This window comes from Helianthus annuus, chromosome 11 (genome assembly GCF_002127325.2).
Source record: "Helianthus annuus cultivar XRQ/B chromosome 11, HanXRQr2.0-SUNRISE, whole genome shotgun sequence".
NCBI lineage: Eukaryota > Viridiplantae > Streptophyta > Magnoliopsida > Asterales > Asteraceae > Helianthus > Helianthus annuus.
The window spans coordinates 149917683-149945408 of NC_035443.2; the positions used below are offsets into that span (position 1 = coordinate 149917683).

Below are 27726 nucleotides of genomic sequence, written 5' to 3' on the forward strand. Positions count from 1 at the left end.
CAAGTGAGGCACATAAGGTAGGTAACAATTTCATTTTTCAATTCTCGAATGATGTCTTATCAATAGATATGCCTTCATTCGTGTTTCTTTCCATGGCAGGATAAACGCAGCAAGGTCATTTCAGATTTCCTGAAGAATCTACAGGTCAGTCTTCGAATCAATGTTAAATGATATATATACATACGTACGGATCAAATGCAATTAATATGCATGAGAAATTGCTAATTTGATATGACATCACCAAATTCTGTGCACCAGTCTTTCTAAAACTGTGAATATGTGATTGAGATGATTAGTTTAAACTTATCTTGACTACTCGCGTATTTCAGATCTAAAACGAAATTGCAGATCTGTTAAAGTTCTATAATATTTTCCGATTTGGTGTTGTGGTGAATGAGATCTAAATCACAAGTTTTTGGTAGTGTTAATCGTAGAAAGAAGGAGAAGGTTCAGATTTGTTTTTGTTTTTGTTGTTGTTCTTTGAGCATGATGATCTGAGTTGCTTTTGCTTTGTAACAAACGAAGTAGAATGTTAATGCTGTACGCCTGGATTTAAAGAATTACTAAACGGATCATAATCAAACTGATTCGAAGAAGAAAGATCGGCTGGTTCGAAAAGAAGAAAGACCGGCTGGTTCGATTAGGTTGCATGTTTTTCAAAGTATTTTTTTAGGCTCAACAAAGGGAATAGGAGAGTTTATAATCAATAGTTCAACCGATTGTCTCTCCGCCTTCTAAAATTGTCTACTACCATTGAATCGACGGCAAATAGATGAATAATCTCGCTGGATCGGCGGCTATGTCCCACCGCGGCGGTAGTTTTCGGCGTATTCTAGGTCTTGCATTCTGCCTCACCGAAGTCCGCTTATATACGAGATAATTCGATTTCAAGCGTTATTCCGATGGAGATTTCATCGCTTCCGTCGATAACAGAAGTTGATCTATCGCATAATCTGCTCACTGGTACCATTCCTTCAGCTTTTGGTAACTGTCGTACGCTCGAAGCGTTCAATGTTTCATATAATTAGCTCATGGGACCTGTGCCTTCATCGGGGATCGCGTTTTCGAGCCTGCATCTATTGTCGTTCACTGGAAATGAAGGACTCTACGGCAGGGTTATTAACAAACCGTGTGGGGCTGATGCGGAACCCGAGGTGAAACGGATTCAATCGAAGAAGTCTACTGGTGCAAACTTACAAACCGGCTTTTTTTTGTACACCACTATTCACAACCACTGCCACCGTTGTGGCCATCCTACTGACGCTGCTGCTACCACCTTCACCACTGCTGCCATCTCCACCTATCGCCATTAACTGCCAAAACATATTGGGGGATCATTTCTTTTTCTAAAACGACTCATTATCAACCTGAGCCCATTTTGGTCAGAACTGTTTTGGCCTGAACCAATTTGATACTTATTTAAAGCTGCCTGTTTTAACCCTATCCAGTTTTAGTTAGAACCTGTTTTGACCCAAATCCAGTTTGACTTGCATCCGTTTTGATTCGTTACCCATCACAACCCACCCCACCTTTTTTCAGGCTTTATTCAGACTATTGTCGGTGCATTCAAAGTTATGATGGAAAGATTATATATATATGTGTGTATTTTGTTTAATATGTAATCTTTTTTTTGTTTGTGATGTTGCAGAGGAAGAAAACGTTGCTGAAAGATTACGAGAGGAGTGGCAAGTCATTAGTGTTTGTCGATAAACGAATTGGTGAGCAGAATGAGGATCTCGGTGAGTTTGATAAGGCCATTCTCCGATCTCAATGAGAATTGCGGGTAACTGTTTTCTTGAGAGTGAAACTTCATATTTGTTTTAGAATTTTATAGATCATATATATACTGATTAGTGTCTTTATAATATATCTTCTAGGTTAAACATAGTAAGAAAAGCAGGTATAATCTATCCGACGGCGAAGAAGACGAGTATGAGGATCAAGAGGGCGGTTTGTACGCTGAACGAGACGATTTTTGTTGGATCGTCCGGTGACCCTAAACAGACAGTATGAGTAGTTCATCATCATTTACAAAGGCGGAATCAATGCAGACAATGTCAAACAGCTTGTTCCTTTTCAATTCTTTTCTATTACTGATTTCCTGAGCTTTTACACGTTCAAATGACAAACGGACAGCACCTCGGCTCAGAATACATGACCTGATTCCGCTCCAAATGACTCAATACATCACCTATTTATACTGATGGTGATTCCGCTTGAAACATCCCCAAGCGAAACCTGATTTCGCTCCAAACAGTTCAAGCGAAATCACTATGTTAGCTTCAAGCGGAATTATAACAAATCTGATTTTCTTGAAATGACCTAGTGTCATTACAAGCGGAATTTCATCAAATTCACACTTTCTAGATTTCCGTGCCCTGATCTATCTAGTTCTAGACACAAGACTCGATTAAGACGAAGTTAACAGACACTAAATGCACCAACAGACTCCCCCTTGGATGTTGACGAAGTCTTCGGCGTCGAGTCTTCAGTCTTTATCTTTTTCCAAATTGTCTTGACCTTGTAGAAGCATCCTTTAATCTTCAATCTTTAATCTACAAACTCCCCTTTGGGTGTTGATCCAGAATTCTGACTCCCCCTTTCGAAGACTCCCCTTCTCAATCAGCTGGGACTTGAATTCTGGCTCAAACTTTGATATTTCCATTACCATGGGGATTCCTGTTACTCAAACATATAACATTACAATCTATTGACTTTCAACAAAAATCTCATAATCTATCAGTTTTTAGGAATCCACTTAAGTATTCAGTTCCAAGTTAATGACCCTGATTACTCAATTAATCTACCAAGTCTAATTTAATGACCTTGGTTGATTTGTGACAAAACAAACTGATTTTTGTTCAAGTATTTTCAAACATTTTCTGAAAATTACAAGTATCAAGTTAATGAACTTTTTTTTGACTTTTCATCAATCAGATTTTAACAAGATAAGCTCTTCTCATCCTCCAGTCCAGAAACTTCCTGCATCTGCTTCAACTTTGAGAATCTGACGATCAACTCTCCACTTTGGTTTGTCAGAAAATAAATCAGAAATAAAATCTTTTTGGATTTTCAATAAAGTTTCTAAACTAGAAATGAAATACAGAAACTTAAATGCAGAATGTAATGAAAGCAAACTATTTACAAACATATTTTTGGTGAGCGTGTTAGGGAATCATATCAGCTATCAGACAAGTCACTAGTACCGTTAAGCTTTAATTTCATACTTAGAATTAAACAATTCACTTAGATTGTCGATATGCTGATCCACTTAAATTTTCACACAATTTTCAATCTATTCAGGATACGAATTAGGTGAATTAAGAACTTAAACTTATTCATGTGTCCCACCTCTTGAATATACTCCCGTATCCAGATCCCAATATTCAATCTTACAGGTGAGTATACCACAGATGATATCTGTAAGGGGTTAGATGCGAAACCGTGAGAGCTCAGGTCAGAACTTCCGTTCAGCAGAGAGATGACGGTTCGACTTTAGGTGTGTCCCCTTTAGAGGATCTTTTTTACAACAGCACACGATTATCATTTTGCAATGTTCCATCGTTTTTTATGCTGAGGGCGAGCATTGCGGAAAGTATTATTCGGGGACTAGGTAAGAACTTCCATTCAGTAGAAGTCCCGGAATAATACCCCAGATATCACTGAGTATAAAGACCTAGTATTTCAGAAAGAGGGACCTTTCAAACGAAATTTCAGGGGTTACCTATATATCCAAATAGTGTTTCCCACGAAATAAGCAAGTTTGAATTTTTTATGTTTATATCCCGAACAAACCTACTAAATGTGTAAAAACCTATCGGCACATCATCAGCGAGACTGTTTAACTCTTTTAAACTTTACAAATCTTTAGCGTACTGTAACTGTCAAGCCGATGTACTTTCATTTTCCCTTTTTACACAAGCTCTTTTTCAGTATTCTATTGTTTTTGGATTTTGAAATTTTCTCATGTTTTTAGATTTTTTGAATTTTTTACTGTTTTTGTATTTTCTGAAAAAATATTTACTCCCCCTACATACCAAAACAAGTAAAACATTGAGAAGCCATTGCAGATTGTTTCTCATCGTCATCTACAACAGTACCTTCATCAACGTCAATAATTCCATCCGACAACGAGAAAAGCACCATACCGTTCAGTTTTAAAAGATATTTAAAACGTGTTGTATCAAAAGCTTTGGTATGTAAATCAGCTTTCTGTTCGTCAGTGTGGATTTTCTCAATTCGTATCAACTTCTTCTCAAAGGAATCTCGGATGAAGTGATGTCGAATTTCCATGTGTTTAGTTTTAGCGTGATGTACTGGATTTTTTGTAATATTTATTGCGGCCTCATTATCAACAAAGATAGGTGTGTTAAGAAATTGCAAACCGTAGCCGCGCATCTGTTACTGGATCCACAAGATCTGAGAGCAGCAACTGCTAGCAGATACATACTCCGCTTCACATGTGGATAGAGCCACAGAAGTTTGCTTCTTACACTGCCAGGTGACCAGACGAGGTCCAAAGAACTGGCATCCTGCTGTTGTTGATTTTGCATTGAGTTTGCAGCATCCGAAATCTGAGTCAGAATACCCTTCGAGCATAAAGTCGCCTGTTTTAGGATACCACAACCCCAATGATGGAGTTCCCTTCAGGTAGCGTAATATCCTCTTCACAATAATCATGTGCGAAGCTCTCGGGTTAGATTGAAATCTTGTTGCGAGGCACGTTGGGTACATGATATCGGGTCTTGAAGCAGTTAAGTACATCAATGAACCGATCATGGAACGATAAAGCGTCTCATCTACCCTGTCTCCGGTGAGATCTGGATTTATCCCATGATTCGTCGCTAATGGGGTTGATGCTGGAGTAGAACCTGACATTCCAAATTTCTCTAGAATATCATGAACGTACTTCGTTTGATGAATGAAAATTCCCTCAGGTAGTTGATCAACTTGAAGTCCCAAGAAGAATTTCATCTCCCCCGTCGATGACATTTCGAATTTCTGCTTCATAACTTGTTCAAAATCTTTGCACAAATTCTCATTTGTTGACCCAAATATTATGTCGTCTACGTATATCTGCACAATCAGAAGATGTCCGTCGACCTCTTTGGTGAAGAGAGTGGCATCCACTTTTCCACGAACGAAGCTGTTGGCTAGCAGGTGTTGAGACAATGTCTCGTACCAAGCTCTCGGGGCCTGGTGTAAACCATACACCGCTTTATCCAGCAAATAAACCTTGTTTTTGTGGATTGGATCGGAGAAGCCTGGTGGCTGTCCGACATATACCTCCTCTTTTACCTTCCCATAGAGAAACGCCGATTTCACATCTAGCTGATATACTTTGAAGTTTTTCCACGATGCAACTGCCAGGAAGATTCTGATTGCTTCTAGTCGAGCCACATGAGCAAAAACTTCTGTAAAATCAATCCCCTCCTGTTGACTAAAGCCCTAGACTACGAGACGAGCTTTGTTTCGCACAACAACTCCTCGATCATCTCTCTTACACTTGAACACCCATTTGGTGTTGATCTTCCTGTAACCATCATGCAAGTCTACTAACTTCCATACTCCTAACTTCTCGAATTGACTCAACTCTTCTTTCATAGCATTGACCCAAGAATCTTCAGTTAGCGCCTCTTTGTATGTTCTCGGTTCGATCTGCGAAACAAAACAACTCAATGAAAATTCAGTTTGTAAAGGTGCTACTGTAGAATAAAAACAAGTAAGCCTTTGGTCAATTTGACGTCTTGTGCGAACGCCTGATTGCAATTCTCCTATGATCAAATCCTCTGGATGGTATGAAAGAGTTCTTGGCATCACTTCGCTTGGAACATCTACATCACCTTCTAGATTGGTAACATTCTGATTTGCAACTTGTTCACTGACTTGGTTTGTTTGACCTGAAATCTGAATTTGCTCCCCCTCAGAATCTGAATCACCACGATCAAATACTGGCATGTTCTCAGATTCTTGATTATCATCCTGTGCCGTCTGATTATCATGAGCAACTTCATTTAGTTGGACATCATCATGTTCACCAACGTTGCTTGGACCTGCTTCATTGTCATTTGAAGTTTGTCGTGGTCGCCTTGAATACTCGGCTGGGTACTTTTCCTGCGATGACTCATATTCTCTCAGAATATCCAACTCGTCAAAGAAATCTTCTTCTTCTTCTGGTTCTTCCATCATGTCAAGCGAATCCCACGAAGTGTCGTAATGATAACGCCATGAATCTCCAGGATTCTGCGGCGGCATTGTATTAGTTTGACATTCAACATTTGGAGCTTCAATAATCCGCTTCTCACTTGGAAAGAAGACACGTCGTAAAGGACTTGCATAACCAATGAATATTCCCTCAACACTCTTTGGACCAAACTTTCCAAAAGGCTCTAGAACAGTACAGGGTGACCCAAATGGTTCGAGATACTTCAGATTAGGTTTGCGGTTATTGAGCAACTCAAAGCATGTTTTGTTGAATTTCTTAACAGTGAGAACTCTGTTGAGCGTATAGCATGCGGCGGAAACAGCTTCTGCCCAAAAATTTATCGGAAGCTTTGAATCAGCAAGCATAGTTCTAGCCGTTTCGATTAGTGTCCTGTTTTTGCGTTCTGCGACTCCATTCTGCTGTGGAGTGTACGGAGCACTAAACTCATGCAATATACCTCTTTCTTCACAAAATTCTTCCATCTTGTTGTTCTTGAATTCAGTACCATTATCACTTCTGATTCTTTTTATACGTCTCTGGTACAAATTTTCAACTTTCTTGAATAACGCCATCAAACTGTCAAAAGTTTCATCTTTCGACTTCAAGAATGATGCCCACGAAAATCTGGAATAGTCATCAGTAACCACAAGACAGTAACGATCTCCTGTAATCCTTTTGACATTCACAGGACCAAACAAATCCATGTGAAGTCTCTCCAGAGGGCTTGAGACTGAATTGACTTGCTTTTTAGGGTGTGACTTTTTCTTCTGCTTGCCTTTGATGCAGCTAATGCACTCCCCTTCTAGATGAAAACCTTTCACATGAACACCAGTAACTAAGTCGTTATGCACCAGGTGATTCATTTTTCGTAGGTGAATGTGACCCATCTTTCGATGCCACAATTGTGATTCTTTCTTCGTTGCTCTAGACACAAAACAATGAGCCTGGCCCGTGGTTGTAGTAGCTACGCTCATGTCCAACACGTACAGATCATTGACTCTTGGTGCCCTCATAATAATCCATTCTTCAGGGATAACAAATCCTGGCTTCAAGATCAAACATTCTTTGTCAGTAAAGTGAGTGGTATACATCCTGTCACAAATCTGCGAGATACTCAGCAAATTATTTTCCAGCTCAGCAATGTAATTATCTCTTTCAAACGTCACAATCCCATTGGATAATGTTCCTTCACCAATAAACCTACCACCTTGATTTCCTTCGAATCCTACATAACCTCCATTGAAATTTGTTGGACCGGTTACGGGACCCTAAACAGTCAAGTTGAGTAGTTCATCATCATTTACAAAGGCAGAATCAATGCAAACAATGTCAAACAGCTTGTTTCCTTTCAATCCTTTACTTTACTGATTAATCCTGAGCTTTTACACGTTCTGATTACAATTCGGCAGCACCTCAGCTCAGAAACAGTCACCAGATTCCGCTCCAAATGAATCTACCTCTCACCTATTTATAGAGTGGGTGATTCCGCTTGAAACACACTCAAGCGGACCCTGATTCCGCTTTAACCATTTCAAGCGGAACCTCTTCATTAGGTTTCGAGCGGAGTTACAAGTATTACTGATTTCGCTTGAAATGTCCAATGACACTTTCAAGCAGAATCACATACATTAACATGTAATTTCACACTTTTCTTGAGTTCTGTGCACTGATCTATCCTATCTAGACATAAGACTCGATTAAGACGAAGTTAACAGACACTTGATGCATCAACAGACTCCCCCTTGGATGTTGATGAAGTCTTCGGCGTCGAGTCTTCAGTCTTTGTCTCTTTCCAATTTGTCTTTCTTGTAAAACCTCTCTTCAAATCTTCAAACTTTAAACTTTAAGCTCCCCTTTGAGTGTTGATCCAGAATTCTGACTCCCCCTTTCATAGACTCCCTCTCTCGATAAGCTGGGTTCTAAGGTCGTAATCTGGTTCAAACTTTAACATTTTGATGCCATGGGGATGTTTAAACCTGTTTCTCAAACATATAACATTACAATCTATCCAAACTTCAAAATTTCCAATTTTTCATCAGTTTTAGAAATCCACTTAAGTATTCAGGTCCAAGTTAATGACCCTGATTACTCAATTAATCTACCAAGTCCAACTTAATGACCTTGGTTGATCTGGTGACAAAACAAACTGATTTTTGTTCAAGAATTTTCAAACTTTTTCTAAAAATAACAAGTATCAAGTTAATGAACTTGTTTTTGCCTTTTCAACAATCAAATTTTATCAAGATAAGCTCTCCTTATCCTCCAGTCCAGAAACTTCCTGCATCTGCTTCAATCTTTGAGAATCTAACGATCAACTTTCCACTTTGGTTTGTCGGAAAATAAAGCAGAAATGAAAAATCTTTTTGGATTTTCAAAAAAGTTTCTAAACTAGCAATGAAATACAGAAACTTAAATGCAGAATGTAATGAAATATTTACAAACATATTTTTGGGAAGCGTGTTAGGGAATCATATCAGCTATCAGACAAGTCACTAGTACCGTTAAGCTTTAATTTCATACTCAGAATTAAACAATTCACTTAGATTGTCGATATACTGATCCATTTAAATTCTCACACAATTTTCAATCTGTTCAGGATACGAATTAGGTGTATTAAGAACTTAAACTGATTCATGTGTCCCACCTCTTGAATATACTCCTGTATCCAGATCCCAATATTCAGTCTTACATGTGAGTATACCACAGATGATATCTGTAAGGGGTTAGATGCGAAACCGTGAGAGCTCAGGTCAGAACTTCCGTTCAACAGAGAGATGACGGTTCGACTTTAGGTGTGTCCCCTTTAGAGGATCTTTTGTTTCAAAAGCACACGATTATCATTTTGAAATGGTTCATCGTTTTTTATCCTGAGGGTGGTGCTATATTTCAAGCAATGCGAAAAGTATTATTCGGGGACTAGGTCAGAACTTCCATTCAGCAGAAGTCCCGGAATAATACCCCAGATATCACTGAGTATAAAGACCTAGTATTTCAGAAAGAGGGACCTTTCAAACAAGATTTCAGGGGTTACCTATATATCCAAGTAGTGTTCCTGTTCCCCACAAAATAAGCAAGTTTGAATTTTTTATGTTTATATCCCGAACAAACCTACTAACTGTGTAAAAACCTATCGACACATCATCAGCGAGACTGTATAACTCTTTTAAACTTTACAAATCTTTAGCGTACCGTAACTGTCAAGCCAATGTACTATCATTTTCCCTTTTTACACAAGCTCTTTTTTAATTTTCTATTGTTTTTGGATTTTGAAATTTTATCATGTTTTTGGATTTTTGAATTTTTTACTGTTTTTGTATTTTCTAAAAAAATATTTACTCCCCCTAAATACCAAAACAAGTAAAAAAATCGACAAACCATTGCAGATTGTTTCTCATATTCATCTACAACAATACCTTCATCAACGCCAATAATTCCATCCGACACCGAGAAAAGCATCATACCGTTTAGTTTTGAAAGATATTTAAACCGAGTTTTATCAAAAGCTTTGGTATGTAAATCAGCTTTCTGTTCGTCACTGTGGATTTTCTCAATTCGTATCAACTTCTTCTCGAAGCAATCTCGGATGAAGTGATGTCGAATTTCTATATGTTTAGTTTTAGCGTGATGTACTAGATTTTTTGTTATATTTATAGCGGCCTCATTATCAACAAAGAGAGGTGTGTTAAGAAACTGCAAACCGTAGTTGCGCATCTGTTGCTGGATCCACAAGATCTGAGAGCAGCAACTGCTAGCAGATACGTACTCCGCTTCACGTGTGGATAAAGCCACAGAAGTTTGCTTCTTACACTGCCAGGTGACCAAGCGAGGTCCAAAGAACTGACATCCTGCTGTTGTTGATTTTGCATGGACTTTGCAGCATCCGAAATCTGAGTCGGAATACCCTTCGAGCGTAAAATCGCCTTTTTTAGGATACCACAACCCCAATGATGGAGTTCCCTTCAAGTAGCGTAATATCTTCTTCACAATAATCATATGCGAAGCTCTCGGGTTAGATTGAAATCTTGCTGTGAGGCACGTTAGGTACATGATATCGGGCCTTGAAGCAGTTAAGTTCATCAATGAACCGATCATGGAACGATAAAACGTCTCATCTGCCCTATCTCCGGTGAGATCTGGGTGTATCCCATGATTTGTTGCTAATGGGGTAGCAGCTGGAGTAGAACCTGACATTCCAAATTTCTCTAGAATATCATGAACGTACTTCATCTGGTGAATGAAAATTCCCTCAGGTAGTTGTTCAACTTGAAGTCCCAAAATCTCCCCCATTGATGACATTTCGAATTTTTGCTTCATCACTTGTTCAAAATCTTTGCACATATTCTCATTCGTTGACCCAAATATTATGTCAACCATGTATATTTGCACTATCAGAAGATGTCCATCGACCTCTTTGGTGAAGAGAGTGGCATCCACTTTTCCATGCTTTGTCCAGCAAATAAACCTTGTTTTTGTGGATTGGCTCGGTAAAGCCCGGTGGCTGTCCGACATATACCTCCTCTTTAACCTTCCCATAAAGAAACGCCGATTTCACATCTAGCTGATATACTTTGAAGTTTTTCCAAGTTGCAAATGCCAGGAAAATTCTGATTGCTTCTAGTCGCGCTACAGGAGCGTACACTTCAGTAAAATCAATCCCCTCCTGTTGACTAAAGCCCTGGACAACGAGCCGAGCTTTGTTTCGCACAACAACTCCTCGATCATTTCTCTTACACTTAAAAACCCATTTTGTGTTGATCTTCCTGTGACCATCAGGCAAGTCTACTAACTTCCACACTCCCAACTTTTCAAACTGACTCAACTCTTCTTGCATCGCATTGACCCAAGAATCTTCAGTTAGCGCCTCTTTGTAAGTTCGCGGTTCGATCTGTGAAATAAAACAACTTAATGAAAATTCAGTTTGTAAAGGTGCTACTGTAGAATAAAAAAAGTAAGCCCTTGGTCAGTTTGACGTCTAGTCCGAACGCCTAATTGCAATTCTCCAATGATTAGCTCCTCTGGATGGTATGAAAGAGTTCTTGGCATCACTTCGCTCGGAACATCTACATCGCCTTCCAGATTAGTAACATTCTGATTTGCACCTTGTTCACTAACAGGATCTGTTTGACTTGAAATCTGAATTTGCTCCCCCTAAGAATCTGAATCTCCACGATTAAATACTGGCATATTCTCAGATTCTTGATTATCATTCTCAACCGTCTGATTATCATGAGCAACTTCATTTTGTTGGACATCATCATGTTCACCAGCATTGCTTGGACCGGCTTCATCGTCATTCGAAGTTTGGCATGGTCGTGTAGAATACTCAGCTAGGAACCTTTCCTGCGATGACTCATACTCCCTCAGAATATCCAACTCGTCAAATAAATCTTCTTCTTCTTCTGGTTCTTCCATCACGTCAAACGAATCCCACAAAGTGTCGTATGATAACGCCATGAATCTCCAGGATTCTGCGGCGGCATTGTGTTACCTTGACATTCAACATTTGGAGCTTCAATAATCCGCTTTTCACTTGGAACGAAGACACGTCGTAAAGGACTTGCATAACCAATGAATATTCCCTCAACACTCTTTGGACCAAACTTTCCAAAAGGCTCTAGAACAGTACAGGGTGACCCAAACGGTTCAAGATACTTCAGATTAGGTTTGCGGTTATTGATCAACTCAAAGCACGTTTTGTTGAATTTCTTGACTGTGAGAACTCTGTTGAGCATATAGCATGCGGCGAAAACAGCTTCTGCCCAAAAATTTATCGGAAGCTTTGAATCAGCAAGCATTGTTCTAGCCGTTTCGATTAGTGTCCTGTTTTTGCGTTCTGCGACTCCATTCTGCTGTGGAGTGTACGGAGCACTAAACTCATGCAATATACCTCTTTCATCACAAAATTCTTCCATCTTGTTGTTCTTGAATTCAGTACCATTATCACTTCTGATTCTTTTTATGCGCCTTTGGTACAAATTTTCAATTTTCTTGAACAACGCCATCAAACTATCATATGTTTCATCTTTCGACTTCAAAAACGATACCCACAAAAATCTGGAATAATCATCAGTAACCACAAGACAGTAGTAATCTCCTGTAATACTTTTGACATTCACAGGACCAAACAAATCCATGTGAAGTCTCTCCAGAGGTCTTGATACTGAATTGACTTGCTTTTTAGGGTGTGACTATTTCTTCTGCGTGCCTTTGATACAGCTAATGCACTCCCCTTCCAGATGAAATCCTTTCACATGAACACCCAAAACTAAGTCGTTATGCACCAGGTGATTCATTTTTCGTAGGTGAATGTGGCCCATTCTCCGATGCCACAATCGCGATTCTTTCTCTGTTGCTCTGGACACAAAACAATGAGCCTGACCCGTGGTTGTAGTAGCTACACTCATGTCCAACACGTACAGATCATTGACTCTTGGTGCCCTCATGATAATCCATTCTTTAGGGATAACAAATCCTGGTTTCAAGATCAAACTTTCTTTGTTAGTGAAATGAGTGGTATACATCCTGTCACAAATCTGCGAGATACTCAGCAGATTATTCTCCAGCTCAGCAATGTAATTAACTCTTTCAAACGTCACAATCCAATTGGATAACGTTCCTTCACCAATAATCCTACCACCTTGATTTCCTGCGAAACCTACATAACCTCCACTGAAATTTCTAACATCGTACAGCAAAGCTGTCTTCCCTGTCATGTGCCGAGAAGCTCCACTATCCATAATCCATCGTGAAACGGATCTCGGAAGCTCCTGCACAAACCACAAACACTTAGTTAGATTTGGATGCTACCCAAGCCTGTTTTGACTAAGGTAACTCAACTTTGATGTGAGATTTGTAGTGAAAAGTGGCGGAAAATTTTTGTCATTCATTTTTAAGCTTTCTTCAGACCCAACCTCAACCTTTTTATATAAGAAAAACTCATCTTTTTGAGGTTGACCAGATAGTTGGTCTTTCTTTTGAACATCTTTCTTCTCAGATTTTTGCATTTCTTTCTCAAGTTTCACATAATAATCCAAAGGAACATTCATCTTTACCGGTGTGGTAGAAGATGATTGTTTTTCAGTCTCAGAAACCTTTGGTTTTGGAACATTTGATTTCTTATCAACAACTTTCGGTTTCCATGTTTGTTGAGCTGATGCAACCCGCTTATAAAATTTATCATTTTTAGTTACCACCTTTTTAGCAGGTTCAGTTTTGACTTTGATGTTTTCATTTTTTAAAACCTTTTTCTCAACGACCAATGGAACTTTTCCTTTCCCATCAACTTTCTTTATCTGAATCTTCACATCGTCAGTCTTAGGCTTCAAGTTGGTACACTTTCGTGCAATATGTCCAACTTGATTACATTTGAAGCATGTTCGAGTGTCAACAACTCGACTTGTGCCTTCGGACTGAGGCTGTGAGGCCTTCTTCTCAAAGAACTCTTTGTTTGATTTTGAAAAGATTTTTGACTCTTCATCAGACAATGAACTTGAACTGTTCACAAACACTTTCTTCTCAACAAACCTTCCGTTTTGAACATTCCTTTTCTGATAAGTCTTACCACCCTGATATCCACCCGACCATTTGTTTCGATTGTTGTTATAAAAACGTGGTGGAACAACTGGCTTCTTGTAGTAAGCTTTATCTTTTTCAAAATTTTTTGTCTTTTTGTTTGATTTAAACTGTTCACTTCTGACAGATCAACTTCAATCAATTTGAACACATTTGTCAGTTTAGCAACATTTACATTCTCCAGTGGGAACTCAGAATCCAAAAACAACTTATCGGAACCCAACATCTTGTACATGACAAGATTTGATCCTTCATTTAAGTTGTTCTTGGACTTTGGTTTCGGAATGTACTTGTCCAAGAAGCATTCATCTTCCTCAGTAGTGTCACTTTCAGATTTTAGAACATTCTCAACAACACTTTTTACAACATCAGTTTGGACACTATCCTCATCGGAAGATGAAGTGAACGTGACATCTATCGTGTCTGGAATTTTCACCTCATTTTCATCATCATCATTAACCAACCCTGATTTTTTCTTTGAATAATTGTTCAAAACTGGTGGTGGAACTTGATGATACCCCACCCCTGTACCATCAGAGAATACATCTTCGCCTGCTTTGTTTTTCCCAATAGGTTTGGGAACAATGTGTTGCAAAACAAAGCTTGCGGAGTTGTAACTGGTTAATTTCAGATTGATGCGCTCATTCTCAATCTTAGCTTCTTCAAATTGAAGCTTCAACTTAGCAATCTCATCCAATTGCTTGTTGATTTGTTCTTCTTTGTGTCTGAGAACAACAGTTAAATGCTCATTCTCTTTTTTTGTTTTACCATTTCGTTCATCAGAATCTTGAATTGTTTGTTTTAACTTGTTAAAGTTTTCTGAGAGTTGACGGTTTTCATGAATTAGTTTCTCATTTTCTTTCCTAATTCTTTCTACTTCAATTTTATCATTGTCAATTTTCTCAGTCAACTTTTTAACTTGGTCATTTGAAAATTTGAGCATTTTGTCACGATCAAGAATCTGATCTTCAACCTTTCTGACTCTTTTTGTCAGATCAATAACCTTCGTATCTTTGAAGTAATCTTGTGTACTACAAACTTTGCAGTTTTTCATGCAATGTTTGCAGTCACTGTCACCTTTGACTTTCTTACCTGACTCACTTGACGACGCGTTTGAACTGACCTGGCTTTTAGACTCAGATACAGACTTAGAGTCTACCTCAAGTGCCTTAGCAGCTAGCACCTTGTCAGCCATCTTTCCAAAGTTTTCAGCTGTCATCTTCTGTGTCGTATCAATGATCCCTTCGTCAATCTTCTTTGGTTTCTGTTCCGACTCTTTTTCTTTCTCTTTCTCTTTTTCTTCACCACCTCCCCACCATTCTCTCTGTTGAGCCTCTTCTTGTTCAGCAAATTCATCAACTAAAGCTTCAAAACTAAGAGTCTTTGCATCTATAGCAATGTTTCCTTCTGGATCAAGGTAACACTCTCTATCCGCATCCCATCTTTTCGCCTTTCTAGCTTCACTGAATATACGAGATAATCTCAACATTTTCCATTCAGCTTTTTGTCGTCTTTCATGTGCTTTTTCTGCTGCTGTTCTTGTGTCTTTGTAAGGTTTCATTTCTGTTTTTGCTGCAAACGCATAACCTACTACGTCTTCCTCAGGTAGCAGCTCGCTCTAGTCAAAACCTTCATCGTCATGAATGACGGCAAGAGCTCTGGATTTTTCTTTGTCTTCAACCCGCTTCATCCTGGGGGGTTCAGCCTTGTTTTGATGATAAATTGCCTTCTTGTAGTAATCTTCTCTGAACAGATTTTCAGAATCATCAGCATAAGCATTTTGGCACTCTCTTTTAAAATGACCTTTCTGCTTACACTTGAAACAGGTCACTTTTGATTTGTCAAAGCCTAACTTGGTAGAAGGTCCACCAATAGACTTTCTTCCTGTAATCTCCATGAAACGTTGTGCCCTTCGAACTGCACTGGCCATACACCACCTGATATCGATCAGTTCCATCTCTTCAGGATCTATCTGATCGTAGTCTTCCTTTGTTAGGTTGGTGTTGCCTATCTTGCCTGCCACAAGGCTTTCATACGATTCAAGCACAGATGCTAAGAAAACCATCTGCTGCTTTGCAGATTCTTCGCTCAAATTTTGACCATTCTTCAAATCTACAGTGATGTTGCATTGAAATAAGTTCTAAAAATTCAGATTGGCTTGAAGGTGTTGTAGAAGATCCACTGTGGAAACCACTGTGAGGTGTTTCATGATTCACAGTATTTGAACTTTCTGTAGAAAACGCTGTTCTTGGAGACCCAGTCTTTGGTAGATTTCCTCTGTAGTACAACTCTACATTTAGCTGATGAGCTGTGTTGTTGACTTTCGATTTCTTTATCTCCAACTCGTGGCTTTCTAGTCTTTCGATCAGCAAATCCACAGTCAACACTTCTGGCGGCTTGATGGTGTTCTTCAACATTATGGCAAAGTATTGCCAATCTTGATCATTCGGCAACGAATCGAACAATTTGTCGACTAACTCCTCTTGAGTATAAGTGATACTATGTCTAGCCAACTCCATCTTCCATGCCCAAATCTCTCGTTCATTTTACAAACAGATTCATTCTTCATACAACCAAATAAATTAAACTCTTTACGCAACAGTTTATTTTTGTTTTTTACAATCTCAGCACTACCTATGCACTTAACTTTCAACTTTTCCCGAAGATCTTTTGAATTCTCATATTCGATCAATGAAATTATATCATCTCTGACTGACTGATGAATCAACGCTATGCATTTCTATTCAGCAACGTATCTTTCAACATCATCTGTATCAGTCATATTTTCACCAACACAATCTTTCAAACTGAAACCATTCTTTAAACTTTTCCAGCTCTGATATGCGAATGCTTTAAGCCACTCCTCAAATCTGGTAGCCCATCGATTATAATCTTCGATCGCCATCAGTTTAGGAGGCTTGTTGTATGTACCATAGGCACTTTCCATGCTCATCGCATCAGAAAGAATCTTCTTTGCATTCGGGGTTGGTGTAGTTTCATTCGTGTTGTTCATTGTGCCATCTCCCGAACCGCTAGTATAAGCAAATACATCAAAGAAAGGATTCATGAACAGATCATCCATTTCCAAGTACCTGAAACAATCAACAAACACTTAGAAAATTTTTGGTTTTGAAAAACAACCACTTCAAGCGAAATCACTATTTCAAGCGAAATAGCTTCTCAAGCGGAATCAGCTTTTAAAGCGGAATAAGACTTTTGAAGCGAAATCTCTTATTTCTCTTGAAATTTCAAGCGAAATTTCAGTTCAAGCGAAATTAGACAACAGTTTCAAGCGAGATCTGATTTCAAGCGAAATCAGACTGTACTTTCAAGCGAAATTAGATTTTTCAAGCGGAATATGTAATTTCAAGCGAAATACCAGCAATTTCAAGCGGAATATGTAATATGTTCGTTCAAGCGGAATATGGTTTTTGGGCCATTTTTACCAGTTTTAATTCGAATTTTGATCTGATTCTTTGTAGGATTTGTTAAAACTATGTTTTTCGTGATATATGTGAAAATTAGGCTATTTCAACCGTTAAAACTTGTTCAAATCAGAAAAGAAGGTGTAGAAGTAAGAGAATCCGGTGAAATCAAGCTGAATTGGTATGAACTCCTCGTCCTGAGCTCTGATACCACTTGTTGGACCGGTTACGTGACCCTAAACAGTCAAGTTGAGTAGTTCATCATCATTTACAAAGGCGGAATCAATGCAAACAATGTCAAACAGCTTGTTTCCTTTCAATCCTTTACTTTACTGATTAATCCTGAGCTTTTACACGTTCTGATTACAATTCGGTAGCACCTCGGCTCAGAAACATTCACCTGATTCCGCTCCAAATGAATCTACCTCTCACCTATTTATAGAGTGGGTGATCCCGCTTGAAACACACTCAAGCAGACCCTGATTCCGCTTTAACCATTTCAAGCGGAACCTCTTCATTAGGGTTCGAGCGGAATTACAAGTATTACTGATTTCGCTTGAAATGTCCAATGACACTTTCAAGCAGAATCACATACATTAACATGTAATTTCATAGTTTTCTAGAATTCTGCGCACTGATTTATCCTATCTAGACATAAGACTCAATTAAGACGAAGTTAACAGACACTGGATGCACCAACAAAATTCCTAACATCGTACAACAATGCTGTCTTCCCTGTCATGTGCCGAGAAGCTCCACTATCCATAATCCATCTTGAAACGGATCTCGGAAGCTCCTGCACATACCACAAACATTTAGTTAGATTTGGATGCTACCCAAGCCTCTTTTGACTCAGGTAGTTCAATTTTGATGTGAGATTTTGTAGTGTAAAGTTGCGGAAAATTTTTTTCATTCATTTTTAGGCTTTCTTGAGACCCAACCTCAACCTTTTTAAATAGGAAAAACTCATCTTTTTGAGGTTGACCAGATGGTTGGTCTTTCTTTTGAACATCTTTCTTTTCAGAAATTTTCTTTTCTTTCTCAAGTTTCACATAGTAATCCAAAGGAACATTCATCTTTACCGGTGTGGTAGAAGATGATTGTTTTTCCATCTCAGAAACCTTTGGTTTTGGAACAATTGATTCCTTCTCAACTACTTTCGACTTCCATGTTTGTTGAGGTGACGCAACCCGCTTGTAAAACTTGTCATTTTTAGTTACCACTTTTTTAGTAGGTTCAATTTTAACTTTGATGTTTTCTTTTTTCAAAACTTTTTTCTCAACAAACAATGGTCTTTTGCCCTTCACATCATCTTTCTTTCTTTGATTCATCACAACTTCAGTCTTAGGCTTCAAATTGGTACACTTTCGTGCAATATGTCCAACTTGATTACATTTGAAGCATGTTCGGGTGTCTACTACCCGACTTGTGCCCTCGGACTGAGGTTGTGAAGCTTTCTTCTCAAAGAACTCTTCATTTGATTTCGAAAAAATCTTTGATTCTTCATGAGAGAGTGAACTCGAACTTGACACAAACACTTTCTTCTCAGCAAACCTTCTGTTTTGAACATTCTTCCTTTGATAATTCTTACCACCCTGATAACCACCCGACCATCTGTTTCGATTGTTGTTATAAAAACTGTCACACCCCGACCACGTAAAACAACAAAACGTGGCGGAAACGTCAGGGAGTGTTGTAACAGAATCATTGTTTCACAACCATGGATTAAACAAATTTCGTTTTATTGAATTAAATGAGTTACAATGTCTTAACAATAAAGAAACATAACAAAAATTAACTAGTCTTGCATCTTTTAATGTCACTAAGGTCTCGTCCAATCCTATGTGAGCATGCATCAATATCATCATCAAATATCATCAACTATTGTACCTGAAACACATGTGAAAATACGTCAGCATAAAAATGCCGGCGACTACATAGGTTTTATGAAAAATAGGATCCATGACTTAGGTTTAAGAAAATGTTTAACCAAAAACTTGTCATGAATCCAGTTTAAGTGTTTGCTTTTATAAAACATTTGAAAATCGATGATAGATATGTATAGTTAAAAGAATGATGTAAGGTTAAATGAATAACCAAGTAAAAATGAGTTTGTATAAAACAAACTGTTTTGTAAAACAATGTCTTGTGAAAAATATGTTATTTGTGTAAAAATGTATAAATCCAAATGAATGATTTAAATAACGCTACGCCATGTAATATAATACAAGCACTTATATATAGGAAGTACCAGCGGCGTATCCACCATGCTTGTATCACATTACACACGTCTCGTTACTCAAATCACTTACCCACATAAACCACCAATGTAAATTGCCCATGTCTAAACCGTTGTCAAATGTCAATCAAGTATTGTGTAAACAAAATGTCATGTATGGCAAGTGAAATATGTAACAACCAAAACATAGGTAAGAATGCACAAACAATGTACTAAGTATGCGACGGATGGACATACATAGCATGATACCAAGTATAAGATGTCTTGTAAAACGATGTACTAAGTATGATGAACATACATAGCATGAAATGTTATGTAAAACGATGTACTAAGTATGCACACAATGGGCATACATAGCATGTGATGTAAAATGTACTAAGTATGATGAACATACATAGCATGAAATGTTATGTAAAACGATGTACTAAGTATGCACACAATGGGCATACATAGCAAAAACATAATGAAATCATGTACTAATAGTGTACTAATGAACATAGCAAGTATATCATATAAAAGCATGAAATCATGAAAGTAACAAGTAGGCACATGTGTTTCACCCCAAAATGTTTGAAAAACAGTAAAAGAGGGGTCTATGTACTCACTTGAGGGTGCTTAGAAGTCGTAGGATAACCACCAAGCAAAGCTAGAAGATCACGGAATCAAACGACACCTATATAGGTATCTACATTAATAAACGGACCTATCGGAGGATCGGGTAGTACAAGGGTTTGTAAACCAAATAAGTATGGGAACTTATGTAATATGGTTTAACAAAGCCTACGTACTAAAACGAAACCTATCCTAAGTGCTTTTGACCCATTACGACCCGTTTAGGTAGCTTACGCCACTTTAACGCGTCGTTTGCGTAAAACGCGTTTGGAATGCCTAACTAGTCCTATGACAAGCAAGATATGCCTTAACATGTTTAATATTGTTGTTAAATCAATTTAGATGTCAAAAATTTTGTTACATAGACTTAAAATGAATTTATGCGTAAAAAGGGCATTTTGGTAATTTACCTAAGGCATATAAACTACCTATCATATAACTAACTAAACGTCGTGACCATAAGGTATAACCTCGGAAGGTTATTCCCTATACAACTATGGTCACCTAATGTGTTTGGTCGGATCCTAAAGATCGACCAATGGGTCGGGTTCGTAAGCATAAGCGATTGATTAGATCGCTTACCTTTACGACCCTAAACAAGCACAAATCTAAAAGCGACGAGCTAAACATGCTAGAACATGTTTAGTAGAGTTAGAAAACAAGTTTGGTATTAAAACAAATGGTTTTAATAACCTAGAGTAGTTTGGTTACAAAATACGCGAGAAAACGCATTTTGGCCGAAACTGCGACTCGTCACAGAGACTAGATAACGTGGTTATCAGTAGGTATAGTCACTGGGGACTATGACCATCGTGATTACGCTCACGTTATGAAGTTCAAACTAACTTCGCATTGACCATAAACTGGTTAATACAGAAAGTCAAACGCAGTTTGACTTTAACGCTAAAACGAACGAAAAACGCGAAAGAATACTTACAGAAGGTCCCCGCAAGATTCGAACCCGATTCACTCTCAGGTAGGAAGCATATACTTCCACTTAGAGAGTGTAGAATCAGATTCAAATGTGAGGAAGAATGAAATGGGTGAGGGGTATTTATAGATTTCCTTGAACCGTTAAGATCGTTCGTCGAAAAACGTGATTTGATCTAGACCTTACATGTGGGCACATGGTTTTCAAAAACCATAGGAGCCCCTAATGTGGACTATGTTCATTGAATACCATCCCATGGTTTTGCAAAACCATGGGTGAAAACCATTAACACTTCAAAATGGACTAGGTTCATTGAATCTGCCAGAAATTTCAAAAATGGTCCCTACACTTGTAAAACTTGATTTTTTGGCACTTTTAAACCCCTTTAACCTCATTTCAAGGCTCTAAAATGATATTAAAGATAGGGAACTTAAAATATGCTCAAATACATCATGGATGTCGGTTCGTTTGGTCGTACGGTTGCGTTATTCGCTTAATTACGACGGGAGTCGTAACGAACGCAAAAACGATCCAAATTAAGCGACGAATGGAATTTATCATACCAAACACTAAAATAAAATATTTTAATGCTTACATAAATTTTTGGAAGTCTGGAAGTATTCAGAACGTAAAATATGCGCGAAAAATGCAAACTTATGCACTTTTTGACGCTTTTAGTCCCTGAATGAGCATAAAGTTTATTTTTGCGCACCAAACACCTCAAAGCCTATTTCTAAGCTATGTAAAGAATATTTAGGGCATACTTAACTTATGATCAAGTTCCGGAAGGTCTGTTACAGTACAAATTGACATACTTTCGCATTTTGTCGAATTTAGTCCCTGTAAGCGAATAAACTTGATTTCGGCATACCAAACCATCCAAAACTTATTTCTAAGTTATGTAATGGTTATTTAAGGTATGTTAAGCCTATTTCACTGTTCCAGAAAGCGATTTAAAGCCCGAAATCGAACAAGAATTGATACGTGCAAAAGATACACATATTTATACAGATCCCAAGTATGAAATACAATATTTCATTGGCTTGGTATTTGTTTGATGGTGGTGGTGACACAGGTGTCACAAAAACGCGGTGGAACAACAGGTTTTTTACAGTAAGCTTTATCTTTTTCGAAATTTATTTGCCTCTTTGTCTGATTCAAACCTTCCACTTCAGACAACTCAATTTCAACCAGTTTGAAAACATTTGTCAATTTGTTCACATTAAGATTCTCCAGAGGAAACTCAGAATCCGAATACAACTTATCCGATCCCGACATCTTGTACATGACAAGAGTAGGTTCTTCATTTAAGTTGTGTTGGGATTTTGGTTTCGGAATATAATTGTTCAGAAAACACTCTTCATCTTCAATTGAATCATTTTCAGGCTTCAAAACACTTTCAGTTATGCCTTTCACAATCTCAGATTGAACACTATCATCAGATGAAGAAAATGTAACATCAATTGACTCTGGAAGTTTTATCTCATTAACATCCTCATCGTCATTAACCCACCCGGACTTTTTCTTTGAGAAATTGTTGAGCACCGGCGGTGGAACTTGATGATACCCACCCCTGTTCCATCCGAGTATACATCTTCGCCTGCTTTGTTTTTCCCAATGGGTTTGGGAATAATGTGTTGTAAAACAAAGCTTGCAGAGTTGTAACTGGTTAATTTCAGATTGATGCGCTCATTTTCAATCTTAGCTTCTTCAAATTGAAGCTTCAACTTAGCAATCTCATCCAGTTGCTTGTTGATTTTTTCTTCTTTGTGTCTAAGAACTCCAGTTAAATGATCATTTTCTTTTCTTGTTTTACTGTTTCGTTCATCGGAATCTTGAATTGTTTGTTTTAGCTTGTTAAAATTTTCTAAGAGTTGACGATTTTCATGAATTAGTTTCTCATTTTGTTTCCTAATTCTTTCTTCTTCAATTTTATCATTGTCAATTTTCTCAGTTAACTTTTTAACTTGATCATTTGAAAATTTGAGCATTTTTTCACGATCAAGAATCTGATCTTCAACCTTTCTGACTCTTTTTGTCAGATCATTAACCTTCGTATCATTGAGGTAAGCTTGTATACTACAAACTTTGTAGTTTTTCATGCAATGTTTGCAGTCACTGTCACCTTTGACTTTCTTACCTGACTTACTTGACGACGCATTTGAACTGACCTGGCTTTTAGACTCAGATACAGACTTAGAGTCTACCTCAAGTTCCTTAGCAGCCAGCACCTTGTCAGCCATCTTTCCGAAATTTTCAGCTGTCAATTCCTGTGACGTATCAATGATCCCTTCATCGATCTTCTTTGACTTCTGTTCCGGCTCTTTTTCTTTCTCTTTCTCTTTCTCTTCACCACCTCCCCACCATTTTCTCTGTTGAGACTCTTCAAGTTCAGCAAATTCTTTAGCAAAAGCTTCAAGACTAAGAGTCTTTGGATCAATAGCAATGTTTCCTTCAGGATCAAGGTAACACTCTCTATCCGCATCCCATCTTTTTGCCTTTTTAGCTTCACTGTATACACGAGAAATTCTGATCATTTTGTATTGAGCTCTCTGTTGTCTATCATTTGCTTTTTCTGATGTTGTTCTGGTGTCTCTGAAAGGTTTAATTTCTGTTGTTGCTGCAAAAGCATAACCTACTGCGTCTTCCTCAGGTAGCAGCTCACTCCAGTCATAACCTTCATCGTCATGAATAATGGCAAGAGCTCTGGATTTTTCTTTGTCTTCAATCTGCTTCATCATCCTGGGGGGTTCAACCTTGTTCTGATTATAAATTGCCTTCTTGTAATAATCCTCTCGAAAAGGATTTGCAGTATCATCAGTGAAAGCATTTCTGCACTCTCGCTTAAAGTGATCTTTCTGATTACATTTGAAGCACGTCACTTTTGATTTGTCAAAGCCTAACTTGGTAGAAGGTCCACCAATAAGCTGTCTTCCGTAATCTCCATGAAACGCTGTGCCCTTCTCACTGCACTGGCCATACACCACCTTATGTCGATCAATTCCATCTCCTCAGGATCTATTTGATTGCAGTCTTCCTTTGTTAGGTTGGTGTTGCCTATCTTGCCTACCACAAGGCTCTCATACGATTCAAGCACAGAAGCTAAGAACACCATCTGTTGCTTTGCAGATTCCTCGCTGAAGTTTTGAGCGTTCTTTAAATCCACAGCAATATTGCATTGAAATAAGTTCTTTGATGCAGATTGACTTGAAGTTGTTTAAGAAGATCCACTGTGGAAACCACTGTGAGGAGTTTCATGATTCACAATATTTGAGCTTTCTGCAGAAAACGCTGTTCTTGGAGACCCAGTCTTTGGTAGATTTCCTCTGTAGTACAGCTCCACATTCTGCTGATTAGCTGGGTTGTTGACTTTAGATTTCTTTATCTCCAACTCGTGGTTTTCTAGTCTTTCAATAAGCAAATCCACAGTCAACTCTTCTGGCGACTTGATAGTATTTTTCAACATCAAGGCAAAGTATTGCCAATCTTGATCATTCGGCAACGAATCAAACAATTTGCCGAGCAACTCCTCTTGAGTATAAGTGATTCCATGTCTAGCCAGCTCCATCTTCAGATGCCCAAATCTCTCGATCATTTTACAAACAGATTCATTCTTCATGCAACCAAATAAATCAAACTCTTTACGTAACAGTTTCTTTTTGTTTTTTACAATCTCAGCACTACCTACACACTTAACCCTCAGTTTCTCCCAAAGATCTTTTGAATTCTCATATTCGATCAACGAAATTATATCATCTCTGACTGACTGATGAATCAACGCTATGCATTTTTGTTCGGCAACGTATCTTTCAATATCATCAGGTTCTACTAAACTTTGACCACTTCGATCTCCTGAGGTGTAACCATTCTTTAGACTTTTCCAGCTTAGATATGCGAATGCTTTAAGCCACTCCTCAGATCTCATAGCCCACCGATTATAATCTTCGATCGCCATCAACTTTGGAGGTTTGTTATATGTTCCGTATGCACTTTCTACGCTCATTGCATCAGAGAGAATCTTCTTTGTACTCGATGTCGATGTAGTGTCATTAGTATTCTTCGATGTATCATCTCCCAAACCACCGGTATAAGAAAACACTTCACAAAATGGATTCATGAACAGATCATCCATTTCCAAGTACCTGAAACGATCAACAAACACTTAGAAAATTTTTGAACTTTTGAAAACAACAACTTCAAGCGAAAAGAGTTTCAAGCGAAATAGCTTTTCAAGCGAGATAGCTTTTCAAGCGGAATAAGAATTCAAGCGAAATCAGAGATTGGTTTCAAGCGGAATCAACTTTGGAGCGAAATAGCTAATTTCGCTTGAATCACTCAAGCAGAATCTAATTTCGTTTGAAAAGCAACAGCACTTTCAAGTGGAATAAGTGATTCCATTTGAAATAACAAAGCAGATTCAAGCGGAATAAGATGATTCGCTCAAGCGGAATAAGGTTTTAGTTCATTTTTATCAGATTTAACCCGAATTTTGGCCTGATTCTTTCTAGGGTTTCTTAAAACTATGTTTTACGTGATATATGTGAAATTTCGGCCATTTCAACCGTTAAATCTTGTTCAAATCAGAAAAGAAAGGGTAGAAGTGAGAGAATCCAGTAAAATCAAAACTGAATTGGTTTGGTATGAACTCCTCGTCCTGAGCTCTGATACCACTTGTTGGATCGTCCGGTGACCCTAAACAGTTAGTATGAGTACTTCATCATCATTTACAAAGGTGGAATCAATGCAAACAATGTCAAACAGCTTGTTCCTTTTCAATTCTTTTCTATTACTGATTTCCTGAGCTTTTACACGTTCAAATGACAAACGAACAGCACCTCGGCTCAGAATACATGACCTGATTCCGCTCCAAATGACACAATACATCACCTATTTATACTGATGGTGATTCCGCTTGAAACATCGCCAAGCGAAACCTGATTTCGCTCCAAACAGTTCAAGCGAAATCACTATGTTAGCTTCAAGCGGAATTATAACAAATCTGATTTCGCTTGAAGGTCATTTCAAGCGGAATTACATCAAATTCACACTTTCTAGATTTCCGTGCCCTGATCTATCTAGTTCCATACATAAGACTCGATTAAGACGAAGTTAACAGACACTAAATGCACTAACAGACCAACAATTTTGATGATGAAGATCCGTTAGATGAGGAAGATGAAGAAGTAGCAGGGGCTCAGAGTATGTTCATATTAACTTTTCTTAAATGTTAATTAGTTAGTAGTTTGAAATTATGTTAATATGCCGTAACATAATTTTCATTTTTCTACAGAGAGATCGGTTATCTTAAAACAGCTTAGCGCTGATGGCACCCTTGGTGCTCATGCAACGGAACCCAGTGGAGAGGTAAATGCGAGACGAGTTGGATTATTTAATTGCTGATCTGGCATATTTTATTTTTCGATTAATGTGGTGTCTTTATTGTTACAGAGGCAGAAGAGTAAAAAGGAGGTCTATGATGAGATAATTTACAAAAGCAAGTTTTTCAAGGTTTAGATCATTGATCATATAAATTCTTTATTATTATCATTATTATTAAAAAATTTCTTTGATCGTGATTATTATTTTATATGCATAGGCTGAGAAAGCTAAGGACAAGGAAGAAAATGACCAGCTGATAAAAAAATTGGACGAGCAATTTACATCTTTGCAGAGCGTTAAGAATGTTTATCCTAAAAAAAGTCGATCCTGATCAGGTAAAGACTTGTATTAAATTAGTCGTGGTTTTGATGCGTTAGATTATTATCTTGAATTTAATCAATATAATGCAGGAAAAAGCTGATGCTTATGATAAACTACTCAATGAAATGGTGTTGGATATGCGTACTCGCCCGTCAAACAGGACAAAAACGCCTGAAGAACTTGCACAAGACGAAAAAGAGCGACTAGAAGAATTGGAGGTATGTTAATTATAATATATCTTATAATGAATGGTTGGTGGCCTATGCCACCGACAAAGAGACAAAAAAGGACACTGTGCAATCATCTGGATTATGGCCACAGCGTTTGGGTCGGTTTGTTTATTCTTGTGGCCGGAATCCGGTTCTTCCGTGCGAATTACCATCGAGGGTTTGTGGCGGAAGAAGCGGAGACGCGGCCTTCTATTTTTTGTTCTCCTTTTATTGATAAAGGTAAAAGTTACATCATAATTAAGCTTTTTTTCTTAATTAACTTTTATGTGGTTTTTATAAATCTTTACCGGTCTTAATCTATGCACTGGCTTATTTTTTGTTCAACTGGAATTGTTCTTGCTATTACTAATGTACTCCAGATCACTCACGCAGTTGTAGCCTGAGTAAGTTAACATCTCTCCGCGTGGGTTCAGATTAAACCGTCAAAATTGATGATCTATTAATTCATGTTGAAGAACTATAAGTCTCATGACATAGATCGATAACACCGATCGTACGAATAAGAAAATTAACAAACTTAAATTGATAAAAAATGAGTATCTGGGGTTATTAGATTAGCATGTAATGCAGCTGATGAACGTACTAAGTTGTTGGCTTCTGGTGTTATTGGATTAGAGGAGACGGTAGTACATTCTCATGTAGCTTGTGAACATACTTTTCAGAGGTGAAAAAATGACAGGTCTGGTACGGGTCAAACGGGTAATTTTTTTGGTGCGGGTCAAAACTGGTCTGGTCGAGTTGGGTTAAACACACATATGTTTGCCTAAGTTTCTTGTAGATAAATAGTATGTCAAATACTATTACAAAATGTG

The 27726-nt window shown here is 38.0% G+C and overlaps 2 long non-coding RNA genes across 2 annotated transcripts; both read left to right on the forward strand.

Annotated features, from left to right (window-relative positions):
- Positions 1-1395: 1395 nt before the first annotated feature.
- Positions 1396-2103, forward strand: LOC118483701. Its single transcript, XR_004871113.1, has 2 exons — positions 1396-1783; positions 1878-2103. It is a non-coding gene; the product is annotated as an uncharacterized LOC118483701 (long non-coding RNA).
- A 24170-nt stretch (positions 2104-26273) lies between these two features.
- On the forward strand, positions 26274-26928 carry LOC110887207. Its single transcript, XR_002563144.2, has 4 exons — positions 26274-26348; positions 26433-26492; positions 26581-26698; positions 26774-26928. It is a non-coding gene; the product is annotated as an uncharacterized LOC110887207 (long non-coding RNA).
- Positions 26929-27726: the final 798 nt, after the last annotated feature.